Source organism: Physeter macrocephalus, chromosome 13 (assembly GCF_002837175.3).
Source record: "Physeter macrocephalus isolate SW-GA chromosome 13, ASM283717v5, whole genome shotgun sequence".
NCBI lineage: Eukaryota > Metazoa > Chordata > Mammalia > Artiodactyla > Physeteridae > Physeter > Physeter macrocephalus.
Window position 1 is genome coordinate 29580046 of NC_041226.1, and position 15470 is coordinate 29595515.

The 15470-nt window shown below is 35.0% G+C and overlaps 2 pseudogenes; both read right to left on the minus strand.

The window, feature by feature from the left end:
* Positions 1-1089: 1089 nt before the first annotated feature.
* On the minus strand, positions 1090-9053 carry LOC102988924 (elongation factor-like GTPase 1; annotated as a pseudogene).
* On the minus strand, positions 4267-4349 carry LOC112065452 (uncharacterized; annotated as a pseudogene).
* Positions 9054-15470: the final 6417 nt, after the last annotated feature.

The following is a 15470-nucleotide window of genomic DNA, read 5'->3' on the forward strand; positions in this document are numbered from 1 at the left end:
AAATGAAATAAAAAGAGAGAAGGAAAAATACAAATTTGCCCCAAATTTACTGAAAGCATCCCTGTCTCTTTCAGGTGGTAGGGGAGACCACTTAGTATGATGGACATACAAAAGGAATACTGAGAAAGACTACAGCATAATAAAACCTCCACAAATAGGTATTAATGAAATAGAACAGCAATCATTGGAAGAATGTTGACTACTACCTAACCTTCAATGAAAAGGGAATTATATACATATTTTTCTCCTTTCCATCATGATTCTCTCACTTTATAAAAACTGAGTATGTGGCCTGTAGTGAGTGAAGTAAAGTAATCACAAGAGAGAAAGATGTGCCAGTTTTTTTTTTCTTTGCTCTTTCTGTCTTATTTTGGCCTGGGGCTTTATTTTCTCTACTTAAGAAGAACTGTTGATTCAAGAAGACTAAAGGGGCTGCCAGAGGACCCAGGAGAATCATTAAGGAGCAAACTGCTTAGAGCTCAAGGCTAGATTTCAAGTGAAAAGTGGTCCAGTTGGGATCACCAAGTAGGAATTGAGTCAGGATTTTAGAGTAAATTTCTCTTAAAAGTGTAAGATATGGACCTTTGCCTCAACCACCTTCAGCTGAGGTTTGTAAAACTCCTGAGAATAGAAATCACAGTGCAAGACAGTAGGGAACTACCAACTTTACCTGGGTATGAATAATTGTACATAAATGAAACTTCTGAAGAACTTATTTCATTACCAGGAACCAAAATGTTCATATCTTAAATATCTATTGCAGTGCTAATTCCTAAATAAGTTAAAACAGAATCTCAGAACTACCCGAAGGGTCTATTAGTCATTCCTGAGGATCATCCATGTAGTATATTTGTTGTACGGTAAGTCTGCAGTTATCGTTTGGAATTTCCATCCTTCTTTGTCTCTTACTTTAGCAAGCTACTTAGAGTAACCTCCATTTTTCCACTCTCTTACACAGGCTTGCCAAGTATACCTGGTTATGATTGCTGTGTCCTGATGTTCCCAGAGAATGCAAACATGCACTGCCTGAAGTGTACAAAATGGCCTCCTCTCTTTGGGCCGGAAGCAGTTCTGCCTCTATTTAGACTATCAGAATATCTCCTCATTTTCATTTCCTTCTTTCATAATAACAGGGGTGATATCCAATAGGAATAAGAGATTTTCACGACTATAAACGTCTTCTTTTTCCAGAACTTCTTTCCAAGGTTTTTTTCTTTAACGAACATACATAAGAGGAATTCTGATGCATAAATGTGAGAGGAATCAGATCATTAGGGTGTGCTGTTAGGAGTGTGTGTGTGTGTGTGTGTGTGTTTGTGTGTGTATAAGGTGATGGAGAGGTGAGAATTGCATTTTTACAGTAAAGAGATGACCATATAAAATAACTAAAATAAAATTTTCATTAGGATTTAAATGATTTGTTTTGTTTCATTTATGTAGATTTTTATACTCGTGCTTATTTTATAAACTTAATAATATCATGTGTATTTACACATTTGGATATCTTGCTGTTACGGTCAGTCTTTCATAATTAAAAAGTTCTTATTGTGCCTGTATTTATCAGCCTACCCACTTGTGAGTTTTAATTTTTATAATACTGGAAACAAGTTAACCAAGCAAATGAAAATTGTGTGAAAATGGGCTATGAGTAAATAATCTATAAATAAAGGCTTTATTCAAGAACTGTTATGATTACTTATGTTCCTTTCTAGTTATTGGTAATCTCTTGATAGCTGAAATCACCAGTTAATGGACTATGTGTAGAGTACGGTGGTATGATATAGTTTAAAATATTTGTTAGATGGTACCCTTTTTCAATACTGAGACAGAGGTATGGACTGCAATAATTGAATGCTACTTGTCAAAATACACTAATAACTGTTGTTGACCTAAGCAAATATTATTTACCATCAGTTAAAATTTATACTTAATATTTACATTTAATTTGACAGTTGACCTTCCTAAAGTTAAATGTTTTACTTAATACTGCATTGATTAAGATCAATAAAATTGGTATGAATCTCTTCATATAGAAAGAACCCAATGAATATCTTGTCGAACTGAATAATGAATAAGACCCATGTGTATTCATACTCGGATACACATTCTATTATCATGTCCCCCCAAATACTTGAGGTTTCTCCATCACCCTTAGACTCTTTCATAGAATTAAGCTTCAAATATTTTCTTTCTCTCTCTAGAATTTTCCCTTATTTCCCTGCAACAACATGTCTCTTAACTCTTTGTAATAACTTTAGAAATACACATTTGTAGACTATTCACAGGGAGTAGGCTTTTATAAACAAAAGGCAGATCACCTCTTATATATCTTCCCTCAGAGAAAGAACACTAGGCTAACAAATTGCTTGAACTGATGACACAATTCTCCTCAATAATTTGGAAAAATCTAGCCTCAAGTACTATATACTTTCTTTTAGTATATAAACAATTTTGTCATGTACATATTTAAAGAGTCTTTGGAGTGCATTGAAAGTAATATAGCTCTATTAAAAGGAACATAGCTATTGAAGAATGTTATAAATATAGCAGCTAGTATATTGAGGAGTCTCAAAACAGAGGGGTATAAATGACATTTTTGTAAATTCACTGAATTTAATCAGGCTCTGTCAAATCTCCGTGTTTATCTCTGTTATATCTTGAGCAGATACCAAAATTCTCTGGTGACTTAGAAGTTTTAAAGATCAATCAAGTTAAGGGTGAATTGATTTTAATTTTTCTCTTCCTTCAAGTACGGAGCCCAATTCATGTTTGGTTTTTTTTTTTTTTTTTTCTGGGACAGTAAATGGTGGGAATAAAAAAGGAAGTGTCTGCCTGCTCCACGATCTTTTCTTCCATATAAAGGTGTGCTCTTCTATTTCCTGAATTAAGGTCTGGACACAGGGATCAGCTTGGTTCAACAGATTAATTTCTTTGACAGACTGAGGCATTTCACTTGGGTGTTTTGGTCCAACAGCAACCTTCACAATAGGGGTGCTTCAAAGTTGAGTGATATAAATGGTGGGCAGGATAACAAGTTGCACAGTGCTGCAGATTTCAGCACAAAGTCTTGTTGGCATTCTATTAGCACATTTCCTAGAAGTACCTCCTCTAGGTCTCCCAGCTCCTTTCCTAGCAGAAAATACAGCTTCTCCAGATTACAGCATACCATGTGGGGAGCTTGGGGAAGGTCATCTACTGGAGTTGAGAAGCCTAAAGGTACACACTACAGAAACTCAACAGAACTGTATTTAGGCCCCAAGACAAAATTTTCTTTCCCCTTTGAGCCACGTCGCTGAATACTCGAGCAAATGCAATAAAAGACCCTTAGTTGTTTCTTTCCTGGAGCACAGGTTTAGAGGTCATACTCTCCACCTGCTGCTCATCACCTTTTGGCTCTCTTACCTTTGGACTTGTTTCAAGAGCACGCCCATACTGGATGGGCTCCAAGGGTGCTTGCCCCTCTGCTGCTACAAGCTTCTTCATGTCCCTTAGCCTTGCATGCTCACGCCTCTGAGCGATTTCTTTTTGAATAGACAGTCTTGGCTTATTCTAAAGCAAAGCCTTAGCATCAATTGCAAACATTTTGGAAACAAAGATAATAACTAGAGCAGTATCTTCATTTCCATATTTCATAAAAGCTGTTTTAGTGCCTGGGTTTTGGTGAAAGAGAGTTAAGCTGTGCACATCATCTTGTTTTCTTTTCTCTCTCAGCTGTAATATCCAGGGGACTAGGAAATTTCTCACACACTGTAGCAAGAACAGCACGGGATATGGGTAGTCACTGACTGCAGATGGCATTAATTTGAACTTAAGGATCTGAATGTCATGCCACATGAGCTCCCATTTTTAATACTAAAGAAGTCACCATTTCATCAACTTTTTCTTTGTCATTTTTCAAGACAGCATCAAGCAAATTCCATATATTTTACAGAGTCAAGTCTTCAAGTAAAGGATTTCTTTAAACCTTTTAGAAAGGTTTCTTTCCTTTTGCCTAAAATCCAGGTGACCAACTTTCAATCTCTCCTTTTAGAAAGCACACATATTCCCACACATACATGCACTTGGCTAATGGGAGAGTAAACCACACTCTACTCCAAAGATTGTACACTGTTTGACTACACTGACAGTGCACTTGTGTCCCCCTCTCTTCCACACTCACTCTGACTTTTTACAGCCCGGTATTTTTTATGGAGCCTGGAAATTTAGGGAATATGTCATGATCACATCTTAGTCTTAATGAAATCTTCTGACTCTGACTGACTCTCTCATTATTGGGAAAATTTTTCAATTAACAATAATCATGCATCGGATAAACCTCATTGGCTATGACACTGCCACTGCGCAAAGCTGACTCTCATTATAAATGTGGCTTAGTTTGGGCAGATCTTTGGCTCCAATTCTGATTCAATGTGAAAAGTACTACTAAATATCCTGTTTTCTTATAATGATCAATGGGTGTTCTGTCTTTTACTCTGGACTATTCTAATTTGAATTTATATTCTAACTTTTTAAGTTTCTTGTATCCCAATTAATTATAATATATTGAGTATTTGTTTTCTCTTGAAAGTTTGTGTTTCATGTAACCATGAATGTTATGTATAATTTATGAATGTATTATTGTCATTATTACTGGATTCTAGATTATCAGGTTGAATTTATAATATGTAATTTAATATGCTGGTATTTTTTCTTTCTCCTTGTTACTAGAATTGTTATAGCACATAAACTGTTTAGTCTTCCCTTCTCTTAAACTATACTTGACACAAACATAGATCTTTTAAGAAACTTTGGTATAATTTATCTCTATCATATAAGGGATTATCTGTAATTTTGATAAGTAAGCATTATATATTTAGTTCCCAGAAATTATATATATATATAGATTAGTATATATAATATATATATATTTATATAAAATACAAATTATACCTACATAGAAAGCATATACATATATACATATATAATTAATTTTCTCTTATTATAAGTAATTTTAACTTTTAGTTTACTTTTTAGGTAACAACATAGAGATTTGTATTTTCACTTTGTTGTTGTTATTATCAAAACTCTCCCCTTGAAAATTTTGTTTTTGAGAAAAACTTAATTGCATTTGTTAATGAGGAAGAGATAACATGTATTTTAATTTGAAAAAATTAATTTATTTCTGATAAATAATAATCAAATTTTAAAGCCTTAATGTTTATATGAAAAGGACAGGAAGTTGATAGACTATCAAAATATGCTAGTCATACATATTTCCAATTAGCTGATATTTTAGAATTATAACTACAGGCATACCTCAGAGATATTGTAAGTTCAATTCCAAATGCCACAATAAAGTGAATATCACAATAGTATCACACAAATTTTTGGTTTCCCAGTGCATATAAAATTTATGTTTACACTATACTGTAGTCTGTTAAGTATACAATAGCATTTTGTCTAAAAAACAATATACATACCTTAATTTAAAAAAAACTTTATTGATCTAACATGCTAACCTTCATCTGAGCCTTCAGCAAGTCGTAATTTTTTTGCTGGCAGAGGGTCTTGCCTCAATGTTGATGGCGGCTGATTGATCAGGGTGGTGGTTACTGAAGATTGGGGTGGCAATTTCTTAAGATAAGACAACAATGAAGTTTGCCTATCAATTGACTCTTCCTTTCGTGAATGATTTCTCTGTAGCTTGCAGTGTTGTTTGATAGTGTTTAACCCACAGTAGAACTTCTTTCAAAATTACAAAACCTGCTGCTTATCAAAACCTGCTGCTGCTTTATCAGCTAAGTTCATGTAATATTCTAAATCCTTTGCAGTGATTTCAACAATCTTCACAGCATCTTCACTAGGAGTATATTCCATCTCAAGAAACCACTTTCCTCACTCATCCATAAAAGGCGAATCATCATCCATTAAAATTTTAGCATGAGATTGCAGTAATTCAGTCATTTCTTCAGGCTCCACTTTTAATTCTAGTTCTTTAGCTTCTTCCACCACATCTGCAGTTACTTCCTCCACTGAAGTCTTGAATTCTTCAAGGTCATCCATGAGAGTTGGGATCAACTTCTTCTTAATTCCTATTAATATTGATACTGTAACGGCTTCTCATGAATTATAAATGTTCTTAATGTCACCTAGAATGGAGAATCCTTTCAAGAAGGTTTTCAATTTACTTTTACCAGATCCATCAGAGGAATCACTATCTATGGCAGCTATAGGCTTATGAAATTCATTTCTTAAATGATAAGACTTGAAAGTCTAATTACTCCTTAATTCATGGGCTGCAGAATAGATGTTGTATTAGCAAGAGTGAAAATAACATTAATTTCCTTGTACATCTCTATTAGAGCTCTTGGATGACCAGGTACCTTGTCAATGAACAGGAATATTTTAAAGATTTTCTTTTTTTTCTGAGCAGTAGGTTTCAACTTTGGGCTTAAAATATTCAATAAACCATGTTGTCAACAGAAGTACTATCATCCAGACTTTGTTATTCAATTTATAGAGCACAGGAAAACTAGACTTAGTATAATTTTTAAGAGCTGTACAATTTTTGGAATGGTAATAAATGAGTGTTGGCTTCAACTTAAAGTCACCAACTATATTAACCCCTAAAAAGAGAGTCAGGCTGTCCTTTGAAGAATTGAAGCTAGGCATTGCCTTATCCTCTCTAGCTATGAAAGTCCTAGATAACATCTTTTTTTAATATAAAGTAATTTTGTCTACATTGAAAATATGTTGTTTAGTGTATCCACCTTCATTATCTTGACTAGAGTGTCTGAATAACTTGCTGAAGCTTCTAAATCAGCACTTATTTCTTCACCTTGTACTTCTGTGTTATAGAGATGTCTTCTTTCCTTCAACCTCATGAATTAGCCTCTGCTAACTTCAAACTTTTCTTCTGCGTCTTCCTCATCTCTCTCAGCCTTGCCAGAATTGTAGAGAGTTAGGGCCTTGCTCTGGATTGGCTTTGGTTTAAGGGAACGTCGTATTTGGTTTGATCCTCTATCCAGACCACTAAAACTTTCTTCATGTCACCAAGAAGGTGTTTTTCTTTCTTATCGTTCATGTGTTCACTGGAGTAGCACTTTTAATTTCCTTCAAGAACTTTTCCTTTGCATTCACAACTTGGCTAACTGTTGGGTGCAAGAGGACTAGCTTTTGGCCTATCTCAGTTTTCTACATGGATTCCTCACTAAGCTAAATCATTTCTAGCTTTTTATTTAAAGTGAGAGATGTGTGACTCTTCCTTTAACTTAGAAGTCACTCAAGGGTTATTAATTGGTCTAATTTCCATATTGTTGTATCTCAGGAAGAGGGAGGTCCCAAGAGAGGGAGAAAGATGGGGGAATGTCTGGTCAGTGGAGCAGATTGTCACACACAACATTTATTGACTAAGTTTGCTGTCATATGGTATGGTTTGTGGCATGCCAAAACAATTAGAATAGTAGCATCAAAACTCACTGATGACAGACCACCATAACAAATATAATAATAATGAAAGTTTGAAATAGTGTGAGAATCACCAAACTGTAACCAAATAACACATAGGAGCAAATGCTGTTAGAAAAATGGTGCCTAAAGGCTTGCTTTATGCAGGGTTGCCACACAACTTCAATTTGTATAAAATGCAATATCTGAGATACTCAATGAAGTGAAGCACAGTAAAAAAATTATGCCTGTATATCAACTTATAACCTCACATTAATAATGCCCAGATCAAATATTACTTTAAAGTAATAAAGCTTAAGCTTTCTTAACTTTAGATATGAAATGAAACCATCACTCAGTGATACTTGAGCCAAAAATCCAGTGAATCTTGTGAATTTAGCAATTTAACTATATTCTGCAATATTCTGCATCCCTTCAGCATACCACTATCCTTGCAGGAATGAAATGATGATTATTTCTGACTGAAGATGTTAATACTGATAATGTTAAAAAATTTCTTCTAAACATTTTTTTCTAACAAAATTAAAATTTTACCATAAAATAGAATATTTCAATGAAATTTGATTAACAAATGATTTTATATTACTCGTGATGGGGTTTTATATTTTCTCAGTATAAGAAACTGGTATAGGCCACACATGTATTTCAGTTAATTATTTCCAGTACAATAGACTTAAATATCTGAGTATATTTTCTACTCTATAGAGAGATGGCATGTTCGTATGTTATACTGTTTTTTTTTTTTAGGATGTAGTTCCTAAATTTCATTCTGTTCATATTCTGATATTTGAAATATTTTCAAAATCAATCATTTATTTACCTGTCTATAAAATACCTTCCTTTGTAATCAGAAGTAACAGTTTTATAATGTAGTAAAATTCTGAGTAACATTTTTAGTATTCCTACTTTCTTAATCTTGTAAATATAACTATATCAACTTTATATTTATTTTTCAAAATTTTTATTGAAATATTGTTGACTTACAATGTTGTATTAATTTCTTCTATAAAGAGAAGTAACTTAGTTATATACATATATACATTCTTTTTTATATTCTTTTTCATTATGGTTTATCCTAGGAGACAGGATATAGTTCTCAGTGATATACAGTAGGACCTTGTTGTTTATCCATTATAAATGTAATAGTTTGCATCTACTAACCCCAAACTCTCAGTCCATCCACTACTTTCTGAGTGCAGCTCTTCTCTAATAAGCTTTACTGCCTTGTATCTTACATGTTTGTGTGTTTACATTGGATAGGTTCTCAAGTTCCTGGTCTGCCATATTTCAGAACCAGAAGTGCCCTCCTTCCCTTTTCTATAAACCATCAGTGGATGGCATTTATTCCCATGGCTTTAGCTGCTGTCTATAAGCTGATTAACCCCCAAATCTCTATCTCTGGCATGGACATCTCATTTCAGTCCCAGAAATATACTTCTAATTGACAAGCAGAGATTCTCACCTGAATATTCCATAAAGATCTCAAACTGTGTATCTTCAAATTTATACTCACTCAAAGCTGCATTTATTTTTTCAATTAATGGTATCACCATCCCATCAGTTTTCCACACATCTGTCAGTTTTCCTTTACTTTCCCACTCCCTCATCCCTTGTCATTCTAAAATTCCATACCTTAATGTTCCCCAAGTCCCCTCCTCTCCATTCCCACTACTTAATTCATGCTTACCTGTATTGTCTCCCAAATGCTATTCTTTTTTTTTAAATTGTTTTTTAAAAAAACGTTTTTTATTGGAGAATAGTTGCTTTACACTGCTGTGTCAGTTTCTGCTGCACAACAAAGTGAATCAGCTATATGTATACATATATCACTTCTTTTTTGGATTTCCTTCCCATTTAGGTCACCACAGAGCACTGAGTAGAGTTCCCTGAGCTACAAAATAGGTTCTCATTAGCTATCTATTTTATGCATAGCTGTGTATATATGTCAATCCCAATCTCCCAGATTGGTCCAGAGACCTAATTAGCAGTATTTGAGGGCCTCCTTGGGAGGAAGAGGTTGGCTGTGGCTCACTGTGGGAGCAAGGACACAGACAGAGGAAACCCCAGGAAAATATGCTTAGTACTAGTATTCTTTTTTTGTGTGTTTTGTATTGTTCCATTGTTGGTGTTGTTGTTTTATCATTTATTATTTTTTTACTTTTTAATATTTTTTAAATGTTTTATTTTTACTTTACCTTTTTGTTCTTTTGTGGGTTTTTTTTCTTGTTTTTCTTTTTTTTGGTCGTTTTTATGTGTTTCATATTTTCTTTGCTTTCTTTTCTTTTTTTTTTTTTTAGTTTGTACTTTGTTTTCATTTTTTAAAATTTCATGTTTTGTTTTTGTTAGTTTAGTCCTTATAGATAGCTTTCATTTTTGAGTTCTTTTCTTTGTTCTGTTGTTTTTTGATTTCTTCTTTTTTTTTTTTTTTCTTTTCTGTCTGCTTCTTTGTTTCTCTTTGGTTTTGTTTTTATCATTTGTCTTGGGTATGGTTTGTCTGTTTGTTTTCTTTCTTCTTTTTTATTTGTGTGTGTGTGTGTCTTCCTGTTTGTTTTTGTCTTTGCTGTTTGTATTGAGTTTCATTTGTCTCTTTGTTTTATTTTCCTTTTTTTTTTCTTTCTTTCTACTCTGGCACTGCTGTGAAGCTTGTGGGCTCTTGGGTCCCCAGTCAGGGGTCAGACCTGGGCCTGCAGGGTGGGAGTGTTGAGTCCAGGATGCTGGACCACCAGAGAATTCCCAAGACAAGGCAATATTAATTAGCTTGCACTCTCCCAGAAGTATCCATCTTGACACCAAGACCCGGTTCTACCTAACTGGCTGCAGGATTCAGAGCTGGACACCACACGCCAAACAACCAGCAAGACAGGAACACAGGCCCACCCATCTGCAAACAATCTGTCTAAAGTTGTACGAAGCTCACAGTCACCCCAAAACACACCACATGATGTGGTCTTTCCCATCAGAGGGAAAAGATTCAGTTCCACCCACCAGGGCACAGACACCAGTCCCTCTCACTAAGAACCCCACACAAACCCCTGGACCTTCCTCACACACCAATGAGCAGATAGAAAAGCAAGAGGAACTATGACCCTGCAGCCTGCCAAAAGGAGAACATAAACAGAGTAAGTTAGACAAAATGAGATGACAGAGAAATATGTTGCAGATGAAGGAGCAAGGTAAAAACAAACACCAAATAAATGAAGAGGAAATAGGCAATCTACCTGAAAAAGAATTCAGAGTTATTATAGTAAAGATCATCCAAGATCTTGTAAATAGAAAGGAGGCACAGATCAAGAAGATACAAGAAATATTTAACGAGTACCTAGAAGAACTAAAGAACAAACAACCAGTGATGAACAACACAATAACTAAAATGAAAAATATACTAGAAGGACTCAATAGCAGAATAACTTAGGTAGAAGAACGGATAAGTGAGCTGGAAGACAGAATGGTCGAAAACAAGTCTGCAGTGCAGAATAAAGAAAAAAGAATGAAATGAGTACAGTCTCAGAGACTTCTGGGACAACATTAAATGCACCAACATTCAAATTGTAGGCTTGTGCAGCTGCATGGAGAGCTTTACGATTCTCTTCCTTAGTTGCAACACCCCTGGTGCTCAGCTTTGCTTTTGGCCCCACCTCTGCATGTGTGCCACCCTCAGGCTTCTGTTCCCCACAGAGGCCAGAGGAGTGAAAGCAGTGACTAATTGGGGCACTTACTCATTCAGGCCATGGAGGCGTATGGCAGCCACAACTGTGGTGTGCATGAAGTGCCTGCAGCAGAAACTGGCAGGCAGTTGCACCAGACTGTGGTACACTTTCTCTGTTGGGAGTCCCTCCCAGTGCCCATGGAAGCAAGGGCCCATATGTGGGGGTGGTGGCAGCCCCACTCCTTGCAAACCACTCAGCAATGGCACCTCATTTCCTCGGCCGACCATGCTTCTTTTATGGGTACTCCCAGCTACCGAGCCCCTCTCTCCCATCCCACACTTTAGCACTCAGCCCCTGCCAGCAGTGGTGGATTCCCATCTCAGGCAGGGGTGCCCAGGGCTGATTCCTGTGGATGCTTTGTGATGGGTGATGCTCAGGACCCCAGAGCCTATGAGGGTGAAAGAGACCTTGGCCTGAGGGAAGGGTGAGCCTGCTCAGATTGGTGCCCTTCCCAGTGCCCATGGAGGCTGAAGCCAGCAGGTGCGGAAGGAGGTTACATTGAGAGCCCCATCCCTTGCATGTTACTCAACAATGATGTCTTGCTTCTATGGTGTCCTGGGCTTTTTCCACAAACTTTCCTGGTTGTGGAGCTCCTTACTCCTGTCCCTTCAGGCTGTCTTTTCACAGACAACAGCTGTCCCCTCCTTGGATCCACATTCCAAACCTCACTTTCCAGCATCCAGCCCACCTCTGCAACAGGAGACACACAACTCAGGCTGGGGTGTGCAGGGCGGCAGTATAGACCAAGTGCACAGTTCTTACTTTGTCCTGCCTTCCACAGACTGTCTGCTGCATTCTCCTTTGATCCCCTGAAAGTCCCTTTCTGTCCCAGCCAATTTGCCCACTATAAGGAGGTTTTTCTGATTGTGGAAACCTCTCCTCACCTTCAGCTTCCCACCAGGGTTGCTGGTCCTTTTTTTGATTCCTCTTTTCTTTTTTTCTTTCTTTCATCCTACCCAGCTGTGAGATTTTTCTTGTCCTTGTAGGTGTCTGAAATCTTCCACTAATGTTCAGCAGGTACTTTGTTAGAATTGTTCCATTTGTAGAGGTATTCTTGATGTACTTGTAGGAGAGACAAATTCTGCATCATCCTATTCTTCCATCTTAACTCTGCTCCCTATTATTATATTTAAAACTTATAGACAGAGGTTAGAGATATAAGGCCATATTTTTCCTTTTTTTTTTCCTTTTGGCCTAACAATCTTCAATACACTTTAACATTCAATTATTTTACATTGTAGAATAGTCACCTTTACTTGAGGACATAATTTACTTTTATTTGAATACTCTTTGAAAAGAATATCTTAATCATCACATTGAATTGTAACATTTTCTATATATGATACATAAGTAATACTGTCTTTAATTAAAAAATAATTTCTCACCATAGAAAGGGAAACCAACTAAAATATGATAAATAAGATAAAAACTAAAGTCAATAGCTTAGAAACAAAGAATATAATCAACCAGTTAGTGACCAATACTTAGGGAAATATTATATTTATATTTGCTTCCATAAGAGAAGTCTGTCATATCTCAATTCCAAGCATTTGTAATATAGCTGGCTCTATTTTCAGCTCTTCATGTACATGAATTCATTTAATTTTCACAAAAAATCTAGTGAAGTAGATATTACTATTTTCCTTTTATAAATGAGGAAACAAATACAAAATAATATGTAACTTGTCCAAGTTTGCATATAAGGAAAAAAGAGCTGAGAGTCACACCCAGTTGTTCTGTATCCTGAACCATTGCTCTATACTGTTCTTTCATGAGGTGCCCAAGTACATTTTATTCTTTATAAATTAAATGTACCTATTCATTTTTTAATTGTTTCTTGGTAAGTAAAAAATATGTTCTCAAGCTTGAAGTTATGTAATTAGTTCAGCCACAATTCAATAAGTCAAGTCTATTGATCTTTCAGATGCATAGAAGAAGCTCATGACGTTGGCAGAATATCTATTAATATAAACACATGCAATTGGGGAAAAATATTTTCCTGTCTATTACTACTTTGTTGGGTTTAGCTAACATTTCACTATAATTGTTAGGGAAACAGTTATGTCTCAATTTAATGTAACAAAGTTTACCAAACTTATGGTAAATACCAGTCAAATATTTAACTTTTTGTAATTCCTTTTTTTTTTTTTGCTATACAGCAAGTTTGTAATTCCTGTTGTAGGAATTGCAGGAGGGAGCTCATTGCAAAACTATATCTTTTTATTTTTCTTTTATTTTAGTAAAAAATGTGTTTTTCACTATAGTGATATTAGAGGATCAAATGACAATGAAAACTTGACAAGGATAGTTTACAACGTTTATTTGTTTACTTGTCTGTTTATTTAGTCTCTTGGAAAAAGAATGCTGAACTTACTGAAGTGTTTGTAACTTGTAATGCACTGGGCCATTTGAGCTTGAATCTGTGAGAAATGCTGGTTCTGGATGGCCCTCTGCTCTCAGTCAGGCAGTGGAATTGACTTACAGCCTCCTGAGCCCTTCAGAAATATCCCTTTTTCTTCCAGGACTCAAAATAAGCTAAGGCTCTTTAGACACACTTTATATTCTAACTAAAAAAGAAATGAGTATAAAAAGAGTTTTCAATTTTAGATTTCTCAGTCCCCAGCTTTAATTAAAATGGAAATTATGTTTTGTTTTCTAATATGAACATAGAAAAGGACAAATTTCAACAGAAAAGTGATGTGGTATGTATTCCAGATGTGTTAGACCAATAAATAAAAATAAAAGCTGAGTAAAAAATCACATTTCTAACCTGATTCGTGATACGTAAGCAAGATAAACCAGTAAAGCATATTAATCACAGTGCATGAGGCTTTCTTATTATTTTTCTAATCTTTCTATCTTTTAACTTCTGCTTTGTAGAATATTTTCTTAAATACTTAAAATGAAAAATTAAAGCTGATATATTTTTGAAGGGCTACTTAGGAGAGAATTTTTTAAATTAAAGCAACAGATGTAAATGTGGTTAACAGGATATATGTGATCAGAATAAAGACATTGGTGAACTTTTAGCTCATGATTAAGAGTTTTTACCTTCTGCCCTTAAGTCTCACAGTAAATCTCATTTCTTTTCATTCTTCTAGATTTTGTTCCTTGAACTCTTTTCTGTAAACACCAATCACTTGAAATTGAATAGCCAGAAGATCAGCCCTTTCAAGTCATATGTCCTACCTTACTAAACTAGGCTAATATAAAAAATTCTAAGGGATGTCGGTTTTTTTGTTCTTTTTTTTTTAAATTATTTGCTCTTTTCCATTCAAGGCAAATATCACCACTAACTACTAAAGTATTATTGCAGGCATATTTTATTTATATAGTAAACATTAAAAACTGTGATTTAGTTGAATTTTTCTTAGACTCCAAGACCGCTTCTAAAAATCATATAAGACTAACTCACATTCATGACAGGTTTATTAAGGACAAGTGATATATTAAATCCTTGGAAGTTATATTTTACATTAAAGATAAATTAAAACCATAAATTAAATGTGTACACAGATAAGCCTAGTATTAGCAAACTGTAATCAGGTACTGTTTAATTTTCCTGTACTAGATAGATTCATCAGGACCCACTGAGTCTCTCTGGTAATTTTCTGTATGCCCCATATGTCTGACATTTTCTTCATTAGAATCAGATCTCCTTACAATCATAAGGCAAAGCACATTTTTATATTAGGGAGAAAGTGTGGCATTACTATCTCAATATTTTAATCTGGAAAACATATATCTGCTATTCTCTATAATGACATATTTGGGAAGTCAAATATCCTTAAAATAGAAATTTACTATAATAAAGTCAGTCTACTCTTTAAATACTTAAGTAATGAATAGAGTTTTGTGTGTAAATGTGTGCTTAAGTTTCAGATGTATAAATTTACAAAGAAAGATTTGCCAAAGTTCAGTAAATTTATTTTGTCAAAACAATTGATATCTTGAGCATTACTGAGCCAATAGGATATCAAAATAAAAATTGTCTAAAGTTAAAAGCATATTACATTAACAAACAAATGATTTGCAGTCACAAAATTATAAATGCCCTTTGGGTTGGGGGTAGGTGGAGGGGAGTTAATCCAAACTACAGCAATGGAAGTCTTCAAACTATCTTCTGAACAAGACCACTGATTTTTCCTTTCATCTCTTTTTGCGATATAGAGTTACCTTTAAGAAAAAAAGGATCAATGCAGTATCACTGTTGGTAATTTGCTACAAATTCTTGAGACTATACAAGGTATAATCTGGCTAAATTACATGTGGTTTCCATATTAGCTTGTTTTGCAGGATGATCTACTACAAAGTAGG